This window comes from Rousettus aegyptiacus, unplaced genomic scaffold (genome assembly GCF_014176215.1).
Source record: "Rousettus aegyptiacus isolate mRouAeg1 unplaced genomic scaffold, mRouAeg1.p scaffold_m13_p_4, whole genome shotgun sequence".
NCBI classification, from domain to species: domain Eukaryota; kingdom Metazoa; phylum Chordata; class Mammalia; order Chiroptera; family Pteropodidae; genus Rousettus; species Rousettus aegyptiacus.
The window spans coordinates 95,699,708-95,715,817 of NW_023416307.1; the positions used below are offsets into that span (position 1 = coordinate 95,699,708).

At 31.2% G+C, this 16,110-nt stretch overlaps 1 pseudogene; it reads left to right on the plus strand.

Annotated features, from left to right (window-relative positions):
* The first annotated feature begins 12,604 nt into the window (after positions 1-12,604).
* Positions 12,605-15,877, plus strand: LOC107521466 (annotated as a pseudogene).
* The last annotated feature ends 233 nt before the right edge of the window (positions 15,878-16,110 follow it).

The following is a 16,110-nucleotide window of genomic DNA, read 5'->3' on the forward strand; positions in this document are numbered from 1 at the left end:
TAAAAAAATTACTCTTTTCAAGTGTTTTTGTTCACATTGTTGATTATTTACCTAAAATGTTGTTTCCACTCTCTTCCTCCAAATTAAACCCTGCTCATTTTTAAAGCTCCAGCCTTAAGTCCTCTCTCTTTTTCAAGTCTAACCACACGTGCTATCTTCACCACACCATTACATTCCCGTTTTGCTCACAAATTATTTGATATATGTTAGACATTCCCCCCCCTCATTCTATGTTCACTGAGGAGCAATGATTTTTATTATATATTGGTGCTGAGCACATCAGTGTTAAAGTTAAACACTAATTGGAATGAATATTTATGGTTGCCATCACACAGCTTTGAAAAAGTTTTCCAATTAATCTTATATTCCTTATGTTTAAAATATCAAATTTTATTGTGCATATTAAAAAGTATATAATGCATTTGGATAAGATCTAGCATATAATGAGCTCTCAACAAATAATAGTTGTTATGGTTATTATTATTAATATTATTTATTTCCTCTTCCATAATACCTAACATAGTACTTGCCATATTATTGGTGATCTATAAATACCTGTTGCATGAATAATCCCTCATCTGTAAAAAAACTATTGTTTTTGAATCAACAGTAATTGACATATTTTGAGTTTTTTGTGTTAAAACATTTTTATTCACCATAATTATATTTGGTATTGGTGATTTGGTTTGTTGCATTACCAAATCTCAAATACATGCAATTTCATCCTACTATTAAAGGAACACTAATCATTTTTATTGATATTGGCTCTTTGACTTAGTCAGATGTCTCAAATAACAACCTTATGAAATCGGAAAAGAAGAAAGAACTAAAACACGCATCAAGGTCCAGAGATAATACAGCTAATGAATAATTATTTTATAAATTTCTCCATATTGTCCTATAACTTTGTATATTTAGAGGTGTTCCGAACATACATTTTGTTCAAAAGCCAAAAATTCAGAGGTCATCATAACATTCTGCTTAACCTAGAATATTAGCACTCTGTATTGACCTAGTGAGAATAAGAATAAATTAGAAACATTACCAAATACAATTAGTTACAATCGAGTTATCAAAAGTTTTAAATAGTTAAATTTTTTCACAATTATTGTACAGGAACAATAATTTATCTTCACTGACAGTTCTTTTATTGTTGCCATAGTCAATATATTGCATATTGAAAACAGAAATAGATGTTTACATTCAAATGAAGTCAATGAAGAAGCAAAATATTTGGAAGTAATTCATTTATTCCTTAACACTCCATTGGTTTCTTTATTCTTTGTATATATTTTTTTAAAACTTGTATTAAAAATGATTTATTATTGACATAATTTTTATGTTTTTCCTTCTCATGAAATTTTGAGTTGGCAGGGTTGGCAGTCTGCTTTTATCTTCACAATAGGTGAAAATTGCAAAGTAAGCTAATCGCTAAAAAAACTGGGGCTAAATGGAATTAAATATCTAAAAATTATGTAAAGTTCTTGTTTTTTTTTCTCTTTTACTTTTAAATGCTACTACACAAAAAAACTGCAAAGATTGATGTTGGTATTATATTGTAGTTTAATATATCTTATTCTGCTTTATATTATTTAAAGTTTACATTACTCATAACTATTTGTTAAAAAAAAAGTATATTCTTTCAAAAGTTACCTAGCCGATATATTAAAAAATGGAACCTTTAGTTCTTTCCTATAGTGATTAAGACCTACTCCAAGGGGCTGGTCAGAGAAGGGATTCCACATTCCCTTATACTTAGATATTTATAGTAGTTATAGACATAATTTCTAAAAAACATCAACAATCCATATGTTTTTCATTGGGTGAACAGATAATCAAATTGCCATACCTTGGACATTTTTGGATCCTTTGGATAAAGCACAAAAGCATCATAATGAGTTCGAGAAGCCAACCTCAAAGCTTTACATAACACTATTCCATTTACATAGTATTCTGTAAAAGACAAATGTAGGTCACCAAACATATAGTGGGTGACAGGAGCTAGTGGGGAGGGGAAGTTGTGACTACAAAGGGGTAGCATGAGGAAAATTTAGGAGTAATGGAATATACTCTATTCGAATTGTGGTGATGGCTATATGGATCTATTTACTTGATAAACTTCATAGAACTGTGTCCAAAAATAGTCAATTAGACTATCTTTTAATTAAAAAATAAAATTACTTTTTTTAAATGATGCTCTCTGGGTCTCTCCATCTACTGTATCTAATTGCTTTTACTTATTGCAGATTGTCAATCTTATTTTTTCAATTCCATCCAGGAAATCAATAGGTATCTGTTCCCAGAAAACTCATCAACACACATTACTGAATAGTGCCCTAGTATTTTTTTAGAAACTCCTGAACAATTATACTCTTCTTTTCTTTTACCAAATTACTGTCTCCTCTAAAAATTATATTTTGTATCTTTTTACTTAAGAAGATGAAATATTTTTGAGTTGTTAGATCTTATTACTTTCTGAAAAGATTACATAAATTTTGGAGGTCTTAGTCAACTTATGTTTACTTTTCTGAAATATTATCTAGTTCGAAAGGCAGTGTAACTTGATCGTTAAACATATGAACTACAAAACTAAATCTCCTGGACTTGAGTTCTAGTTCATTTACTTACCAACTCTTTAAATTACTAACAATTTTACCTTGAGTGATTTTTTATCCTTTTTGGCCTCAATTTCCTTATTTGAAAGATGGAGATGATAATGATTATACACTGCTATGGAGATAAATTAAGTCAAAACAGGCAAACCACATAGAATACTGACTGGCACATAGTCAACACGGTCACTATGTAAGTGTCATAAATATGTTCAGTGCTTTATGTTATCTGGTGATCGTGTTCACATTTCTCTAATACACAATGAGGGTAGGAAGTTTCTAATTGGCTATTTGGACTTTTGGAAAGTACCTACACATGTTTTTTTGCTCATATTTCTGTCAGTCATCCTTTTTTTTTTCTTATTACTTTGTAAGAGTGTTTTATATACCTTGATACCAGTAGTATGTCAGATATTTGTATTTTAAAAAATCTTTTCACATTTATTTGTTGAGCTTTTCACTCTCTTAATTTTTTCTTGTGATGGACAGGACACCTTTATTTCAATGTAATGCAATTTAGCAATCTGTTACTTTATGTTTCATGCTTTTAATTTGATGTTTAAGAAATTTTCTGCTGCTGTAGGATCATAAGGGGATTTTTCTTTGTTATTTCTCAGAAGCTTTATTATTTTATATTTGCAAAATAGAATTATCATACATCTAAAATAGATTTGCCAAAATTCACTTTTTCTATATGTGTAGCCAATTGACAGAGTGTCGTTAATTAAAAAGACCCAATGAACTTCAAGCTCATCTTTTTTTTTTTTTTTTGTAAATCAAATAACCATATTCATGTAGCTCTTTTCTTAAACTTTTTATAGTGTTGCACCGGTCTTTTTGTATAACATTATATTTAACAATCTATTACAATAGCTTTTGATATTTTTTGATATTTTTCTTCAAAATATTTTTGACTACTCTTGGTATAGTTCATTTACGTAAAATTTTAGAATATGTTTGTTCATATTCATACTCAAATACACGAGCACACAAATGCATGTGCACAAACACATACACGGAGTTTTTTATAATTTTAATTGTGATTGTATTGAATTTACAAACCAATTTGAGAATAACATCTTCATGATTTGACTTCCAAACCATGAAAATAGCATGTTTCTTTCTCTAATTAAGGTCTTCGCTAATTTCTATGAATAATATTTTACATTTTTTAATTTTGAGGATTGCATATTTTTTGTTAAATATATTGTTAGGCGTTTCATGCTTTTTGATAGTATTTGTTAATGACATTGCTCTAAAGTTTTATTTTCAAGTTTTGTTGCTAGAATATAGAAATATAATTGATTTGTTTATTGACTTTATATCCATTAACATTGCAAAATTCATTTTTTACTTTAGTTTGTTGGTTGACCTGTTTGATTTTCTATGTAGGTAATCATATTCTCTGAAAATAATAATAGTTTTATTTATTGTTTTCCCTTTTCCCTTTCCTCATTGCACTGGTTAGTACCTTCAGGAAAATGTGAAATAAACGTAGAAATAGCTGGCTTGCTTTTCTAATTCCAATTACAGAGAGAAAAAATCAGTTCAAGATAGACTTTTCAATTCTATATGTATATGGAATATGTATATATATGATGTTATATTTTATCAAATTATTCTCTGTATCTATCAAAGTAAGCACGTGATGCTTCTTCTTTATTCTGGTTTTAAGTATAGGGCATGTGAACAAACATAATCATTTATATATGGAAAAGGATAAATGTTATAAAATACATCAGTGTTTTAGCAAAATACTGATAGCAGCTTGCATTATATATGCATATATATATATACACACATATGTTATTTCTGTAAAATAATTTGACATCCCAAAATCTCTTTGAATATATACTATATTTTTATATAAGCTAATGTAAACATCTTGCTTCATCATCTTTTCCCTGGTTATTTTCAAGAAATTTTTTTTATTCAGATAAAATAAGTGGAAAGCCACCTCTGTGTTTCTCATACATGGTAAGCTATTTCCTATATCGTTCCCTGTGATTTTAAAAACATCTATTGAAATTCCTTTTGTTATGATTATAGAGTATGAAGAAGTAATCCATCTGTACAAATAAGTTGTGACATTTTTAACTAAATAGAAATAACCCAAGTGATCCATCAATGCATTATTTTAATAATCTATTATTAACTGTGCTAAATTGAAGACCTTTCTTTAGAAATCAGGCTATAAAGAAACCATCAAAGAGCCTGACTTTATGATTTTAACCTCCAAGTAATTTCTTTTCATTCTTTAAAACTTTAACTTTTTACAATTTAATTATTGTTAGATTAAACCTAAGCTCCATCACTTTAGTTTTGGAGAGTACAGAGGTCCTTCCAGGCAAAATTGCTAAAAATTCAAATGTTAGTAGACCTCAATCACTCTAATAGGTGCATTGAGATATAAATGGGAACAGGCAGGAGGAAATTTAATTATAGTCTTTAACAAATTTAAACTACTATTTATTTCTGAGGAGAACATCTTGAAAAGAAAAGCCTCAATAGCTGACTTCAATCATTTAAAAGCTTTTGAGTGGAAATAATGGTTTGTTTTGTTTTTTAAATATGATTCCAAGGAATAAAGGCAAAATTCTTCAGAAATCCCCGTAGAGTCCCTAATGGCAAAATTCAATGGCCATTGAAGTTTAATTTCAATTATCTACCCCCATGAGACATTTGAGCTAAAGATAGCTGCTACTTAAACAGTACTTATTATGTGCTAACCACTACAAACACTATATATGTGAATGTATGCATGTGTGTGTGTATAATATATATATTATGTATCGATAATACATACATAAAAATTCATCTTTTCAACACCCTTATAAAGTGTAAGTAGTTAGGTAGACATGAAGGCACTTCTCAGAGACTTCCCTTAAGACCTCCCCAGAACACCCATTTTATGGATGTAAATTACTCCTGCATCTCAAAATACAAAGAGGTAAGAAGCCATGAACTAGTAGCTGGTTTGGTCCAGCCACAGGCGCTTGTGCAGTCAGTCTTACATTAAACTCCCTGTGACCTCAGTGACATCACACCATCATTAAAATATTATGCTTATGCCCTGGAGTTCATGATTCCAATTATAACAGACCGAATTCTGGGTAACCTCAATCTCATGCTCAGTAGGCAAAGCTTTTATAACAGCCAAATGTCAATCAAAATGACCTTACATTTCAATTATCTAGCACCATCCTCTTAACCTCCTATCACGGCCCTAATATAATATAAACCTCCCAAATTCTATGAAGTTACAGCCCTTTTTGGCATAACCCACTTCCCCCTTAATAAAGTACACTTTTATTAAAGAGTACTTTAATAAATCTTTCCTTTTACTTATGAACAGCTACAGCTCTCTTTGATATAGCCCATTTCTCTCTTGAAATTTAATTTAATAAATCATACTTTAAAATTCACTGATCTGTAATTCTTTACTGCATTGGTCAAAAGAACTTAGATTTTAGATCACCCCAATGGTTACATAAGTATTAATATTATTTTAAAATATGTGTTGTTTAAGAACACATAACTAAATAGAAGAGAGATAATTTGAACCTAGGCAGAAAGTCTAATTCCAAAACTTTTACTTTTCATTACTCATAATTTATACATTATTATACTACAAACCAAAGAGACAAAATAGCCTTTGAAAAAACTCAAAATAGATTGAAAGAAGCCCAAAATGGTAGTTAATACATTTATATATATCTTGTCAGACATAAAAGTCCAACAGGCAGAAGAGTTTGAAGCCAGACATCTGTGTTACAAATATCAAAAATCAAAGATGCTTTCTAAAATGAAATTTCAGTTCTCCAAAGTACAACACATCTGTGTCAAAAAGACAAAAAGCAAGAATTAATAACTTCTAGTACATATCTGGAGTCATGCTAAATTTAACCTGGTTGTCCTTCCTCTTAGAGAACTAAGAACTAAGATTAGTGTATTTAATAAGAGATGGATTTCTTAAAAGTGTACTTACTGTCAACTTCTCCAGCTGGAAAGTTTGAAGAAATAACCACAAACTGAACATGACAATAAAAGTGAATATCTTACAGTTAATTAGAATTAATATATCTTATAAATAATGTTTAGGCTACCTATTTAAAATTATATGTAATTCTAAACTATAATGAAAAAAAATGAATAGTGTGAAAAATTAATGTAGACTTAAATAATGACATCTCCTCCAAATAGAATTAAGCAAATTTATCTTGAAACAAAATTTCAACTCAGCATGAAATCTTTAATAATCATCTAATGCCAAAGTATTATTAAAAATGGCCACTCAGGCATGACTTTAATAATTCATCTAAGAAAAAGTAAAAATCAAAGTTAAATCTCATAGTTGTTTGCATGTCCTTCCATGTTAATATCATAGGAACAATAACAAGCTAAAAAATATTTTAAATCCTATTCCAACCCACCACTCAATTTTCCCTCATAAAATAGTTAGAAGAAATTCTCTACCACATTTTATGCAAGATCTATTTTCTAAGACATATAGTAAAATTTTATTTGCTCTCTCTGGGGTATCCTCAAGCCCCCTCATGAAAACCTAAGAGATAAATTCCTAGAGTGATAGATGGGCATCAAATTCTATTTAAATGTACATTTTTATCTTTTCAAAGTTCATTCTTCAGATTGGTTTGGGTATTGGAAGTTAATGAATACCAGACAAATGCATTTCTTTCTTAGGAAATGAAATAATTGTTCTCTTGACTGAGAACAATCTATTCGTTTGGATACTTAAGGCAATTAGAATTCACCAATTATTAAGTTTGATAAATTTCATACCATCAGTAAGTGGTCATCAAACCACAATAGAGGAAAATACCTACTAGTCAACAATTTGTTCATTCCTTTCTGGTAGCATGTCGCATCTCTGCCCTGGGGGTTATTTAACTGTAGTCATAGAAGAGACAAGCTCAGAATTCTGCAACACAGCAGAGAGAGAACTGCTCATAATTACAAGAAAAAAAAATGTCAACCTCATTTTTATGCTATGACCTGTGTTTGTATTAACACCAATTAACTCATAAGCATTTGGTGAATAGGAGTGCGTTATTAGTATTAGTTCATGTATTAGTATTGTATTAGTTCATGTGGGATTTTTTTTCTTGGCAAGGGGAGACAAAAGAGAGGGACTGAAATTACAACCTTTATCAGGAAAGGAAATATCCCTCAGCCTGGCTGCTGCACAGGCAAGGAGGCCTTTTATTTGCATTTAACAATTCCCTCCCAGTGGGCTTCACCCCAGCCTTTCAGGATTTTACTGTGCTCAGCTCCATTTCCACCAGAGTTCTCCCACAAGCCAGCATTTTCAGTCTATTGTGTTTGTGAATTTTTATATCCCTTGAGTAAACTGTTGTCTAGTCTGTACAAGTTATCTTCAAAGCCCCCAATTATTGTTTACTTAGGGCTCTGGATATATAAAGTTACATAGGTTTTGAGTGGTCTACACTAAAATTATTTCCTCATAGCCTTATAATTTCAAGTGTGCAAATTCATAGAAAGCAAGCCCTTTTGTGTATATCATGTTACAGTAGAATACCTATGTTGTTAAAAAACATCTTATGGCAAATGCAGAGCTAATCATTTGAGTTTAAATATTATAAAGACATGATGTAGTAATATTTAATAGAATAAAAATTTTACTTCTTTAAAACAACTTTACATAAAAATGATCACTCAAGAGACAGTTTGCCATCAAATAATTTACTTTATTTAATGAGTTAAGGTTTACCTTTAACTTCAAATAATATACTAAAAATATAGGGTACCCTGCACATATCGTTTTTAAATTTTAGTCTGCTGCTAGAACTATTATTTGACCTATAGCACAAGTACACAAGGTCAAGTCTAAATCCTCATTAGACACTGGCTTTCTTAAACAACATACCTTTTAGGAGGGGGTTAAAATCAGAGTCATTAGTCATTTCTTTCAATAATTAGTTCTTCCTCTAGATCAAGACTCCTGATCTTGCAGAAAAGAATATGCCACCTTGATCTAAGCCAGCTGTTCTCAACGGGAAAAATTATAGTAAAATGAGAAGGTAAAATCTGAAAAATAGCCACCAGAAATCCTAGTACACACAAAAGGTAGAATCTTTGGAATAATAGGAAGTTGTGAAAGAATGACCTTAGATAGGTTATTAAGAAAACTCAAGAACATGGAGCTTTTTTAAAGTAAAAATTATTCTTATTATCAAGATAGTAAATAAGGGCATCTTCTCAATTCCCCATTTCCCCTCCCACTTTATGACTAATTGATATTTTTTCTTAAGGGAGGCATAAGTCACTGTGAAAGAAGATATATTGAGAACTATTTATGTTTATGCGTACTTATATGCATGCATGTTCAATATTATTTGTGAAAAGAAAGGTCTTTCTCGATCTTAATATTTAAAATAGAATTTCAAAATAACAATGAATTCGAGTGTTAATCTCTTTATATCGTAAAGGTATTAGTTTCCGTCTATAGTTACAAACAAGTTCCTGCAAGTCAACAATAAACTGTTCTGGGTGAGATAAAGATGATTTGGGGGATAAAATATTAAACTTGTCAGAGATCATATTTTGAAAACACTAAATTTAATAGTAGCTTGATTTTAGGTAAGAATTGCTTTAGATATATGAATCGATGGGTCTGAAAATTCTTATGAGACTTTATTTACCTTAGTATTAATTTAAATCTTAATATTGAATCCAGGTTTCTTTCTTTTATTTTATTCATGAAAATTATATCTAATTAACTGGATCAAACTTCAAACACATCTCTAAAGGTTGTAGCTTGACGAGCCCCTTCCATCTTGGAATTCTATAAGAAAACACTCTAATGTTCAAATGTATGTGAGAACAGAAAGATGAGCAGATTAAGTGGTCAGGGATGAGGCACGGGAGAGTGGGGAGAGGCAATAAGGTAGGGTAGAGCATCTTCGTCTTTCTTTTCTCAAAACTAATAGACCCCAGAGACAGGAAATGTATTGAACATCCTTTTATTATTTTATCCTCTGACTTATTGGTTCTCTGGATTTGAAGTGTTTGGAAAATGTTAGGAAGAAAAGAACAACAATGGTCAGGTAACTTTTATTCTTTCTTTGAACTTAAATATACTTGGGAACAAATAGAAAATTTTTTTTTAGAAAAAAACATTAATTTCATCTTTGAAATTTAAATCATGAAATTCTACTTGTACTAGATTTCTTTTAAAAAGCTATATGTGTTAAAGGAACCCTCCTCCCCCTACTTACTACATCTCATTTTTATTAGGATCAGCACATCTCTTCATCTCATTAGATTAGTATACTTCATGTATCCTTAGCTGTTTTATGCATAAAAGATACTGGACAGTAGCTTCTGAGTTAAAGAAATGCTTGAATATAGCTCATTGCTTGGTAACATGGGGGAAATGATGATTTTGAGGAGGAAAAAAGACCTAAATTTCTGGCAAAATAAAAGAGGAGAAATAGGGATTCTTTTTAGAAAATCTTTTAGTGGTGAAGGAGAAACCCAATAATTTAAATTAATGATGCAAATGAACAGAGAATGACCCATATCTACAACAGCTTTTGAATCTCTCCGATGGACAAAATCAAGCTCGTGATGTGCCAGTGCCCTATTTGTCATGGTCTAGAGCCCGAGTCGTCTCTCACAGTCCCCACACTTTCTCAGGCTACTAATAATGCCCTTAGTGGCTAACAAAACTAATTGTCCTTCACTTTAATGAACACATCTGTGCCCTGGACATGTCCTTGCATACCATTGGCAGGTAACTGACATAGCCACCCAGAAATCGATAAGCTTATCATATGATTAAATGGAGAAACACAGAACTTAGAATAACCAAAACAAATTTGAAAAAGAATAAAAAATTAGAAAGATCACTACTTTAATTCAAAGTTACAGTAATCAAGACAATATGGAATTGGCATAACAGATTTCTAGATTAATGGAACAGAATTGACAGTAAGAAATAGTCCCAACATATGTGACTAAATGATATGTCATAAAGGTGCAGGGTAATTTAATGGAGAAAAGATATTCTTTTTACCAAATTGAACATGTATATGCCCCCACTCCCATAAAAATGAACCTCAAGTTTTATTTCATATCACATGCAAAAAGTAACTCAAGGATGATATAACTAAATGTAAAATCTGAAACTTTAATTTTTGTTATAAAATGGTCAGAGAAAAATCTTTGTAATCTTGAGTTAGACAAGGATTTCTTACTATATGTAATCGTAAATTTTATGTCCACATAGATGGAATACAGTAAATATAATTAAATGTTTGGCCAAACACTAGTCTAGATATTCTATAAAGGTATTTTTTTTAGATGTATTAACATTTATACTCAGTCGACTTTAAGATTTTCCTCCATAATGTGGGTGAACCTCTAAGAATCAGTCGAAGGTCTTAAGAGCAAAGATAGGCTTCCCAAAGAAGTTGTGCCTCCAGACCACAACATAAAATTCTTCTGGAGTTTCCAGACTTTAGACAGAGGCTGCGATATCAACTCCTTTTTTTAAATCATGGTTAAAACAAAATAAAGCATAAAATAAGATCTATCCTCTTAATTTTTTTTTCCCCCGGGGAGGCAACCCTTGGTTGGCCTCACAGATTGCAAGGACCTTGTCAGTTTACAATCCCTTATTTTTTATTTTTTTCATCTATAGTACCTGGTCTTCCTAGGTGGTTTCCCATCCAAGTACTAACCAGGCCTGACCCTGCTTAGCTTCACACCTGGTCTTCCTAGGTGGTTTCCCATCCAAGTACTAACCAGGCCTGACTCTGCTTAGCTTCCAAGACCAGACAGGATTGGGCTTGTTTAAGTCATCATGGCCAAGACTATCCTTTTAAATTTTTAAGTGAACAATAAACAGTAAGCACAATATTGTACAGCAAATCTCTAAAATTTTTAAATTTTAACTGAAACTTTACACCCATTGAACAGCAACTCTCCATATTCCTCTCCTCCACCTCTTGGCAACCACTATTCTACTTTCTGCTTCTATGAGTTTGACTACTTTAGATATCTCACATAAGTGAAATCATGCATTATTTTTCCTTCTGTGCCTGGCTTACTTCATTTAGCATAAACGAAGCATAAAGTCCTCAAGGTTCAGCCAAGTTAAAGCATATGATAGAATTTTCTCCTTTTCAAAGGCTGAACAATATTCTAGTGCATGTATATACAACATTTTCTTTATTCATCATTCAATGGATATTTAGGTTTTTTACCTCTTTGCTATTGTAAATAATGTTGAAATGAACATGGGAGTGCAGATATCTCTTGAATTTGCAGCCCGTTGGCTTGCCCTATGAATTTTTAGACTTACCAGCCCTCATATCCATGACCATGTGGTCCAATTCTTTAAATCTCTGCCTCTGCTTCCCCACTTTCAAAATATCTTATGGCCTTATTGTTTCTCTGGAAAACCCTGACTAGTATAAAAGACACTGAAAGGGAAATGAAAAAACAAATCACATGCAGAGAAAACTTTTACAAACACATATCTAGCAAAATAACTGTGTTGAATATACATAAAGAATTTTTAAAATTCAAGGGTATGAAGACAAATAATCCAATGGGTAAAATATTTGAATAGATATTTCACTAAAGAATATATATTGATGGTCAATATAGTTTTCAAATTAATCACATGAAAAAGTACTCAACATAATTAATCATTAAATAAATACAAATTAAAATTATAATTATGTATTTTTCTGTACCTATCCAAATGGCTAAAATTAAAAACTGACAATACCAAGTGCTGAAAAGATTTGGAGCAGCTGGAGCTCTTATAAATTGCTTTTGGGAATGTAAATTGCACGACCACTTCATTATAATAGCGAATGTATACCTACTATATGCCCAGCAATCCCACTCTTACCAAACAAATTGAAACATTTATCTACACAATGGCCTATAAATGAATGTTTTAGCATTCTTATTTATAATCACCCAAAGCTGGAAACATGCCGAATATTCTTCAAATGGTAAGTGAATAAAAATGATGGTATATCTACACAGGAAAACACTATTCAGCAATAAAAAGCAATGAATTATTGATAAATGCAAAAAATTGGATCAATTTCAAAAGCATTATACTGAATGAAATAAAAAAGACACAAAAGTCTACATATTAAATAATTCCAAATACATGACATTCTGGAAAGGGAAAAGTCATTGATACAGAAATGAGGTCAGGGAGGGGATTTTGGTGTCATGAAACTATTCTAACTTTGAAGGCGCTGTTCACTATACCTCTATTTACATTTGTCAAAACTCATCAAGCTACACAATTAAAAGATATAAACCTTATCTTTGAAAATAAACTTTAATAAAGTTGACTTTAAAATAAAATGAAATATGAAAAAAGATCTCATTCACCAAAATTTTCCTGCGATATGTCTCCTTGTTTTAGTAAAGGCTAAAATTGAAATTAGGAGGAATTGAAAATGTTGTGTTCTCTTAATAAGGATAAACAGTGAGTTCTTCCTGGAAATGAAATATTTACAGCATTAAAATTCAACTGTTTATAAAACTTAAAATCAATTGGATCGTATTTGGGAGCTTGCTACTCTACCTTATATTCATATTTGATGCCTATGATGATTTAATACAAAGAAAAGTTTTAAGGTCAAATAACATTACAACTTGCAAATGTTAATTTCAAAGAGCTGGTGTTCAAAAAATAAATTTAAAAGCACTTATATAGAGAGAACAAAAGAGATAAAATACAATATATGGACTTTTTATTTAATGTAGATAAAAATTGATATCAGAGTACAACTACAAAGGAGGTATATTCAATTTTTAACTATTTATTCAAATCATTAGAAACGCAATAGAAAAAATAATGTGCCAGGAAATCTACCTTGAATAGAGAACTTTGATTTTATTTACGGTGTACAAGTAAATGTTAAACACATGGTTGAAATTTTGTGTTGTTGTTTTTGTTTTTATATGTTTAGGTTTCTTATGTAAAAAAATAAAATTTTAAATAAATTTCTGTTCCGTGCTCAGTATTCTGAGAAGTGCAATTGATATAATTAATTCTTTATCTCATTCATTCAGATCTTTCTTTCTAAGATAGCCCTAAATAAATTTATTGCCTGCAGTAATTAACAATTCCAATATTTTATGCATGAAAACTCTCTCCCAGTATATTGCTATGTTTGGATTTCAGCAAAGGATAAAAATAACTGCACAATTACATCTAATAAAACTGTACTTTGAGTTCCCTATATATGCATTTCATTTATGATCAAATATTAGTCCAAATTGCAATTGTTCTAAAAACCTGTAATGAAATTTTAATGTTAATTTTAGAGCTGAAATGGATCTCAGATATCATCTGGTTCCACACTATGTTTAGATATTCATGTACATTCTTTAAGTATTGACCTTTTTCTTCCACCTTTATTTCTGCATTTTCCAGGGTCCTTCAAAGAAAATATGCCAATTTTGGATTTATTACACATTCTAATGCAAATCAAGATACATACAGTGTGTTTTTTTTTTCATCTACCATGTACCAATAAACCATCCTCCAACTTATTTTCCCTGCTTTTAGTAATGAAAATGTTTACTTTGCTTTATTTTTTAACTTTAATCACAATATTGTATAAACTTAGGCTTTGTTCTATAATCTTTAAAGTTTCCCCAAATAGTTATGCTACCTTTTTTCTATAACATTATTCTTTTAAATTATTTTTAACATATAAAACTTCTAAAACAAATTATAAAATATATTTTGTCATTTCAGTTTTAATTTATTTCAATTATTTTAGTTTAATAAAATTCAAAATAAGAAAAACCAGTTCCAACCTTTGTTTTCTCTATCTAGTTTATATCACAACCATAATTCTAATCATGTTTAATGTTGTTCTTTGGGGTCTATGTCTAAGGGTAACTGAAATCTGAGAATTTCTCCCAACCAACACTCCATATAAACATTTCCTTCACCCTCACTGCTTCAGTCCTAGTTCAAGCCCTTATTAACTAACTCGTAATTGGGGAACAAAATAATGTTCTGCTTGTTCTCTTTGAAGATTCGCACTGTTACTGAGCATCTTCCATCTTTCAAATCTACTTTTTTTTACTAATCTACTTTAAAATCACTTATGGTTTTTAATGCTTAAAAAAACAAAATCCAGGCAAGAACCTAGCGCGCTGTTTGGGAGAGGTCTTGGCCAGAGCAGAGTTGCCACTGGGGCCCAGAGTTGACTGGACTGACTTCTGGTCCTTGCCGAGCCCACTGGAGCCACAGCCACGTCCCGAAACGAAATGATTTTTGATTCTACTATAAGCAAGAAGAAAAAGAAGAAGTGTTTTATGTTAGATGAGAAAGGGGATCCCCAGACAAAAGTTACCCAACCTCAGAAACAAAAGAAGTGAAGCCAGAAGCAACTGAGGACAAAAATGTAAAAGCAATGGAGAGGACAATAGGAAAAAAGATGCTTCTGACGATCTAGATAACTTAAACTTTTTAAATCAAAACAAAAGAAGAAAAACAAACAAATAAACAAAAAGATATTTGATATTGATGAAGCTGAAGATGTAAAGGATTCTAACATTGAAAATGATGTTTCAGAACCAGCTGAACCAGAGGATGACCTTGACATTATGCTTGGCAATAAAAAGAAGAAAAAGAAGAATGACAGGTTCCCAGAAGAAGATGAAATTCTAGAGAAAGATGAATCTTTGGAAATGATGACAGCAAAAAATATGATGGTATCTCGAACATCTCGAACTCAGCAACTAGACAGGCCCTGCTGGGCAGACTCAGAAAGAGACTACATCTATGAGGAGTTGCTGAATCCAGAGTTCAACATCATGAGGAAAAATAATCCGGATATGGTTGCTGGAGAGAAAAGGATATTTGTCATGAAACCGCCACAGTTCTCCCAAGTAGGAACAACAACAAAAACTCATTTTTGTCAATTTTATAGATATCTATAAACTGTTACATCATCAGTCAAAATATTTTTCATTTTTATTGGCTGAGTTGGGTACAAGTGGTTCTATAGTTATTAATAACCAACTTGTAATCAAAGGAAGATTTAAACAGAAAAAGGAAATGTTTTGAGAAAATAAATCAAGAAATACATCACTGGTCACACATGTCAATCATTCTACACAATCCTGGGAAAGGATACCAGACTATTTCTTACCCAGTGAAACGTCATTCTCAATGCTCAGTTGCTGGCATCAACACAGCCTTTCAGGTTGTCATGGACAGGTGAAGACAGCTCTGTACCAAAGCTAGCTAATTTGCTAATCATCATTGATTCTTCAGTGTGTTGTGGAGATTTGGCTGTATAGGTTCACCATCAGAGTGGGTATGCCATTGCTTTAAAAACAAGATAGAAAAGCTGCCAAGCTCACTAGTGTGTGGCTGGTTGGTCTAAAATCCTTGCAAGGTGCGAATACTCAAGCCGTCAATGTACTCTCTGCTCAATTTAACAATTGTCAGAGA